This window comes from Gavialis gangeticus, unplaced genomic scaffold, assembly GCF_001723915.1.
Source record: "Gavialis gangeticus isolate Ggan-Ray unplaced genomic scaffold, GavGan_comp1, whole genome shotgun sequence".
Taxonomy (NCBI): domain Eukaryota; kingdom Metazoa; phylum Chordata; order Crocodylia; family Gavialidae; genus Gavialis; species Gavialis gangeticus.
The window spans coordinates 5,385,834-5,393,045 of record NW_017729001.1 but is presented as its reverse complement, the minus strand read 5'-3'; the positions used below and the strand labels follow the sequence as shown (position 1 = coordinate 5,393,045).

Genomic DNA, 7,212 nt, shown 5'->3' with positions numbered 1-7,212 from the left:
TGTGGGTCTGAGGCAGCACTCAGTGGCATTGGTGAGCCCATATCCATGCTTCTGCCAGCAGGGCCCACCCAGAGGCACCTGCCCTTCCAGAAGGGGAAGCGGGGGGGTTGTCCTTAAGGGGTGGTGAGGAGCTGCATGGCTGGGCCAGTGGCACTGAGGTCTGGTGTCCATGATCTCAGGGGTGGGGCAGTCGGGAGATGCTGCCGGTAGGGTGGGGCGATGGCCAGGTCAGCTGCCTAGTGCAGCTCAGGAGCCCCAGCTTGGGGCGGGGGGTGGCACAGGCATCCCCTCCTTCTCCCTCCAGTCTGTGCCAGGGCCAGACTCACTCCAGCACTGTCCGCACGAGCTGAAGATGCTGCAGCTATAGCCACTGTGCTTTGGCCTGGGCAGGACGGAGACTGCCTGAAGCCCCTTGCCCTCCTGCTGCCTGCAACCTGGCCCAGGCTACAGCCATGCTGAGCTTCATGCTGCTGCTATGGAGCATGGCACTGGTCCTCCTCACTGTGCCACAGCCCCAGCCACAGTCGGTGATGTGGGGTAGCATGCGGTGCCCCAGCTGTTGTCTGTGCACCTCATGCTGAAGGCCATCCCTGCAGAACACCAACCTGTGAGTCTGTGTGGGGCTGGGGGCCCCATCCAGCAGGGCAGAAGGTGCAGGGGGCTGCAGTTGGGAGTGAGGGGCACTGGTACGGCCGGGGGGGACGGGGACAGTTGGGGAACTGTGGGCCAGGAGTGAGGGGCAATGACATAGGCAGGGTCAGGCCACCAGCACATCAGGGCTGCTCAGCACCACAAAGAAGGGGTGGGGGGGGTGGGGGGGGCAGCTGCAGCTGGACCTGCATCCTGGTGAGCAAAGGGGGCAGGGGAAGCTCCGATTTTCCATGATAAAAAAAACAAAATCAAGCACCAAAATGTATAGGTATTTAGAATGTATTTTACTATGATGGTTGAGGCACTGGTAGGCTTCCAAACAGCTTTAAAATTGTAAATATACCAATAAAACATTGTGTTCAACTGGGGGGGTGTGTGTGTGTGTGTGTGTGTGTGTGTGTGTGTGTGACGTTTCATTTTAATTGCAGAAAAATGGATTTTGGGGGTTTTAATCAGAGAATTTGGGATTTTTTAACAGAAAAAACCAGGATCCTTGGTGCTCAGGTAGGTGAGATTAATTGGTTTAAAATGTGTTACCTATGCTGCTAAATTTTTGAAGTATATATTGTAAAAAACACTGCAGTGCCACTCCTAGAGCAAACCAGTAGATGGCACTGACAGTGTTATGCTACTAAATGTTTACAGATAAACTTAACTGTTTCAGCTATGTTGTTTATCAAACCTTAAAACGAGAAAAAGCCTAGTAAGTAGTGAAGGCACACCTTGTTTGAAACTGTGTGATGACTTGTTCCATAATTAGTTCAAATAAAATCCATATATTGAAAGGGAATAACAACTGCAAGCCATTCATTAGTGAACCAAAGGAAAAGCAACTGGAATGTCAGATTTACAAGTGGTGCCACCTACCTGAGGAAAGAAAGCCTATTTTTATTACAGTGAACATCCCTGGGGATTATCCTGGTAACTGAAAGTACATCCAGGAAGAAGGACAACAATCACTCAAAAATGCAAGTGTCAGGTAGCTTTTTACTTTCTTACAATATTTGAAGCTAGAAAAAATGAAATAAAACCACTTTTAATGTAAGTGAAGAATTTAGTTCTAACAGCTAAGAGATTAGCTCATTTGTCTTGATCTGTGTATTCCTTGCTTTTGTACGTCTCAGTTTTTGCTTCTTGGTTATTATCACTAGTCATAAAAGAAGATGCAGGCTAACACTGAGCTCATTAAGAACTATAAGGCCCTAATACCACTGACGAGTTAGGACAGGCTTAGCTGAACAGATCTGTAACTGGAAAATGGCAGTCAATTCTATTGGTAACATCAGAAAGAATACAATCCAGCTCATATTTATCTAGCTGCATTCAAGCAGTCTACCTAACAACTAGCCTTGCCATTTGAGTTTGACAGCATGGACATGAAAACAACTTATTGCAGGATAAAAGGAAGTGGGGCTGTATTGTGCAGGTATTCTGCACTTAACTGCTGGGTGAAGTTATTCTGGGCTCTTATCCCAGGGTAAGTGGAAACTAAATTGTATTAACCTACTCTTCTTTTAATGAAGGCTCAGCTTGTGTGGTTCAGCTTCCACTTACCACAGAGTAAGAATGTGTGTGCACACTAACTATGGAACATCTCATGCACAGTAAAGCCCTGCCCCCTTTTACTCCATGGTAAATTGTTTGTATAGTCATATCATGGATCTGATATACGCAGGGAACAGGTCCAGAGAATAAGATGTTCTTTTCAGTCAATTTTAAAACAGTGAAAAAGTAGTGAAAAGTAAAAAATCATACTTTCCAGATCTTCTAAAGCCAGCCCAAAACAGCCATCCATACAAGGACTGCATGATAATCACTCATCAAGTGTCCGAAAAACACATCTTAAAACAGCTATGTGATGTACAGTACCCACACACTTCATCTTCTTCCTCACATTCAGGCAACCTCTTTGAGAACAGTAATGCATTAATTAAGGTGCCTTCCAATATATTTAGAAAAAGAGCTACACAGGACGGTATAGCACACTCTGCTTAAATAACTGATAGAACAGCATCTTAAGGAATTATTACTGCAATTCACTATCCATATGACTTAGTAAGTAAACTACCTGCCCAATTGATAACTCCCTCCCACTTCCTGCAATGGTAAAAATCACGCTGCTTGTATGGGCAATGATTTGAGATGATGAAAGGCACAAAAGGACACTCTTCTGTACCTCTTCCTTCCACATACAGTATGTTCCCAGGACAGTGAGCAATGAGAATTAAAAGAATGAGCATGCGTGAGGGGATGAAACCTCTAAAGCTTCTATCAAGATGCTGCCAAGAATGCAAGGTTTGGTTCCTACTGTATATCTTCTGGCTCCCAAACTTGGAAACTGTAAGAAGGCATGGTGAGGGCCAGATTTTAGTGAGTTTGGTACCTGCCAGGTTCCTTTCATTCACCTAAATAAATATCTAGATTTTTCAAAACTATTTGTGTTTGAGAAATAACAAGCAGCTGCTGAGTACTATGCTCTTCTAGAAGTCTGGTTACCTCTAAAATAAAAAGTAAATTCTTGAAAATCTAGTCTCAACTGAGCACTTTTGCACTCCAGTTCTGAATCTATCTAGATATTCCATCCTCCTCCTTGATTTCCTTTTGAAGCTGGCCCACTGGGCATCCAGGGGAAGGAGCCAGTGGAGCCAGGAGGAAACAAATTATACAAAAGTAAGGCTGGAAGGGACCTGAGGAGAACATCTTGTCCAACTCCCTGATCAAGGCAGGATCATCCCTATGTAAAGTATTCCAGACAATGTTTATGTAGCATGCAAAGCAATGAGTGTGGTCCTCAGTGAAACAGCTTTTATCCTAGGAAGGCAGCTTTGAGTTCCAGCCCAGTTCCCTGCTCCCAGTAAGGCAGAAACAGCCCCATGCTTTCTATTCTATGAATACTAAATGGAAGGTGTCAACTTCAAGAGGAGGGCTGGAGAGGGTAGTCTGGGTAATGGGCTGCTCGTGGCCCGGTAGTTAGAACACAATTAGGCAGCACAGATTGAAAACCCTTCTGGGTGAGGGGTGCCAAGAACCTGAGTCATGTGGTGCCTGGCATATGCCCTAACAGCAAGACTACTGGGCTAAAAGATTGGAGTGTCCTCAGTTTTACTTCCGGCAGGTATCACGGGGTGCATCCACACATGCAAGCATGTGTGCTTGCAGCAGCAAAAACAGAAGCAGTGCAAATTTGAGCTCAGGCTTTTTGCCTCAGTGCATGTGTCCGGACATGCATTTTGGTGCAGAGGAAATTGTGCCACTTGGGGCAAAATAACCCTGCCTGGCTCTTCCTGGATCTGTGGTCAGGGGGAGCTAGAGCCTGGGGCCAGCACCTGTGCTGTCCCCAGCAGTATAAAAAGCTGCCCTGTCCTGGCCCTATCAGTACAAAAAGTTGCCCTGGCAAGTAGTTCAGGGCCACTTCCTTTCAGGAGCTCCTGGGGCCCAGCCAATTGGTATGTGGGGACACTACCCCTTTTGCCAGCTGGACTACTGAAGCAGCCCTGAGAGTTCCCTGCACCCTCTACCCACTGCAGCAGTCTGCCAGTGGGAGCTGCTGCCTGGCTGTGACCTGCTGCACACCTGCCAGATGCAGATGGGGACTGCACAGCCAGTAGAAGCACCAGTACAGGCAACCCCCACCCCGGTGCAGCATGGGGCAGCAGGGCCTGGTCCTGGCTGCCTGGCAACTACACTGCCACTGCCCCATTGTGCTGGCGCAGCTGGAGTCAGCAGGGTGCTACACAGCTCTGCGCACTGTCGGGCAGCTAGGTCTACTGCAGCTGCCACCCAGGCCCAGTGCTGCACATGGGGGGCTCTGCCATGAGGCCCTAGTGACCCCTATGACAGCTGCTACTGCCAGTGAGTGTGGGGCTTTTTTTTTTTTTTTAATTGCAAGGATGCTGGGGCCAGGGGGGGCAGTGATTGCGGGGCCTTAGGGGGCAGGCGGGTGATGGGGCTGGGCTGGGTCAGGCAGCAATCAGGAGGGATGGGGGTGCAGGCGAGGGGCGGGGCCAGGCAGGGCAATAATCGGGGGCTGGGGGAGCAGGCAGGGCCAGTGGGAGGTCCCCCTATGGTCCCCTCCTCCAGCCCCTCCCACCCCCTACTTACTGGCAGGAGTCTGGGTCCAGCTCCCTGCAGCAGGCAGACAATGTGCTTTAGCGTGGGGTGATCAGAACGTCTCTGTGGAGGACCAAGCCTCTGGTTGCTCGCTTTTTTCCCCCTGTGGTTTTTTTTTACTCCTGGATATGCAGGAGTCTAATTTTGCCCCTGCGCTGCAAATCTGCAGCACGGGGAACATTTTTTCATTCCCACAAGTGCCTCTTGCAGCATCTCTAAGGGCTCTGAGACGCTGCAAGAAGCAACGTGCCCTCATGTGGATGCACCCATGAAGGGCAAATCTATTTCAACACGAGATGAACTATAGTTCTAAACTGTATTTAAGTACCTAAAACTTCAGATATGTAGCTCTAAATGTGCCACTTATGTGCATAAAGACAAACCGATCTTTGATCTTGGGTTCTTATAGAATGACCTCTGACCACCATAAGCAGATCCACCTTAGCAACATCAGAACACACACTGACATTGCCTGAAATACCTCCCTAGGGCTGAAAGGGACCTACTCCAGTACCTACTGCATGGAATACAGGACTATGATATGTAGTTTCATTTTCCTGGGAGACTATACTTGAATGCCTTTGATGAGTGCTCCTCCATCCTACTAGGGATCTGTCAAAATCCTTGCTGGTGAGTAAGAGAGAAGAAATGAGACTTCCCTGAAGACGCTGGCTGGTTCTTTCCAACATGCGAGGGAAAACTAGACCAGGAAGGGAACACCTACCCCCACACCCAGGGGATGGCTCCTGGGAGAATAGATGGTTTATAAATGGCAATGTTTTTGGCAAGTACACCAAAAACACCCACAACCTTATCTTGTAAGATGTTGGCATACCAAGCGTGGACAGCAGGGGAGCTACAAGGGGCCTGATCCTTGTGGTAGCACAGCCTAGGCCCTTTTCCCACCGTCCACCCCAAGGGGCATGTGCCAAGCAAAATGGCCTTGCATGCCATACTCTGCCACGTGTGCTGGGGGTTGCCTCCCCCTGGTCTACAATCATACCTGCAGAATCCAAGATGAAATCTGACACACAATGTCACACGGGTCCAGGACACATGAATCAAGATCAACAAGCAGGTCCCAACTGTCGTTATCAGGTTGGTACCTATTCATGAAATGAGATCCAGCAAGGATCTGTCACTTCTTTCCACTGCCTGGGTACAGTAGGATACATGCAAAGCCCTCCTCCTGCTGCCAAATGCTACTCAAGTGCATGGGCCATATGTTACCAACCCCTGCTCTAGGCAATGCCTAAAATATGATTTCGTGATTAGAGCACTTGGCTCAGAAGTCTGAGAAGTAGGATTGAACAACCTCTAGTGAGGGGAAGCTTAGAATTAGGGTCCCTAATACACTAGGCAAATTCCCTAACCACTAAGCCATTGGGCCAAAAGTTAGGAGTGCCTTCCTCCTCTCTCTCACCACCCCTCTCCTCTCCATCGTTACTAGTTAACAATTTTTCCTAAAGTTTTGGGAACTTAAACATCATTATGCATACACCTGGGCAATACTATTTTGCCACAGAGCCTGAATTAGCCTTCTGAGCATGGGAAGTGCAGGGTGTGTGTACCTATGCAGGTGGAAATGAAATCTAAATTCTCTGTTAGGACCAAAACCTATACTTATCCAATGACATTAGTGCAACTTGGGAGTGTAAAAGTGAAATAGGATCTGGTCCTTCTTGGCAATATCTTGTAAGAAGGGTCTCCAAAAACGGATGGGAGACAGGGAACTGGGAATAGACACTGTGCTGAACTGGACTGTATAACTAGCAGCAATGATGTCTAAGACCCATTGGTCTGTTCTGATGCAGACCCATATTAGTCAAGAAAGAGCCATGTAGTCACCAAAGGCTGTGGAAGAGAATGATGGAACGTCAAGGGAGTGAAATGCATCTTCCAGCTGTCGCATCAGAAATAGGCAACAAATGCTTTTAAGCCACTGGCATATTTCTAGAATGCCTGCTTGACAGTTAGGGTTCCTACTAAAGGAGAAGTCTATAAAACGTATACGTTAGCCTGAAATATACAAAGCACTCAAAATAATAGAAAGGTATCTAAATCAGAATTTTATTCCAACCCAATAATCAAGTGATTACGGTCCTAAAATAGTGTATAAGTCTAGATTGGGGTGGGTAATTATTTTGGGTGGAGAGTCACTTAACAAGGTTTGGTGAGCTGTTGAGGGTCGCATGGGTATCCCCACCCCCTGACAGGTGCCCTGCCGCCTGGCCATCATCTTGGGACCAGAGGTCCCACCCCTAACCCTTGGCACCAAACACCTACTAAAACATATTTTAATTTTATTACAAAAAATATTTTTGTCATGATGTGTTTGTGTACTGGATATAGAGATGATTGCATAATAATTCAAAAATAAATCCTTAGTTTTTTGTAGTGTGGGGAAGTGTTTTTGTTTGTGTGTGTGTGTGTGTGTGTGTGTGTGTGTGT

General features: G+C 47.5%; 1 protein-coding gene across 4 annotated transcripts in view; it reads right to left on the bottom strand.

Annotated features, from left to right (window-relative positions):
• The window catches only part of MTMR3 (myotubularin related protein 3), a 119,557-nt gene that overhangs the window by 38,687 nt on the left and 73,658 nt on the right, over window positions 1–7,212 (bottom strand). The gene's annotated exons all lie outside the window — the stretch shown is intronic.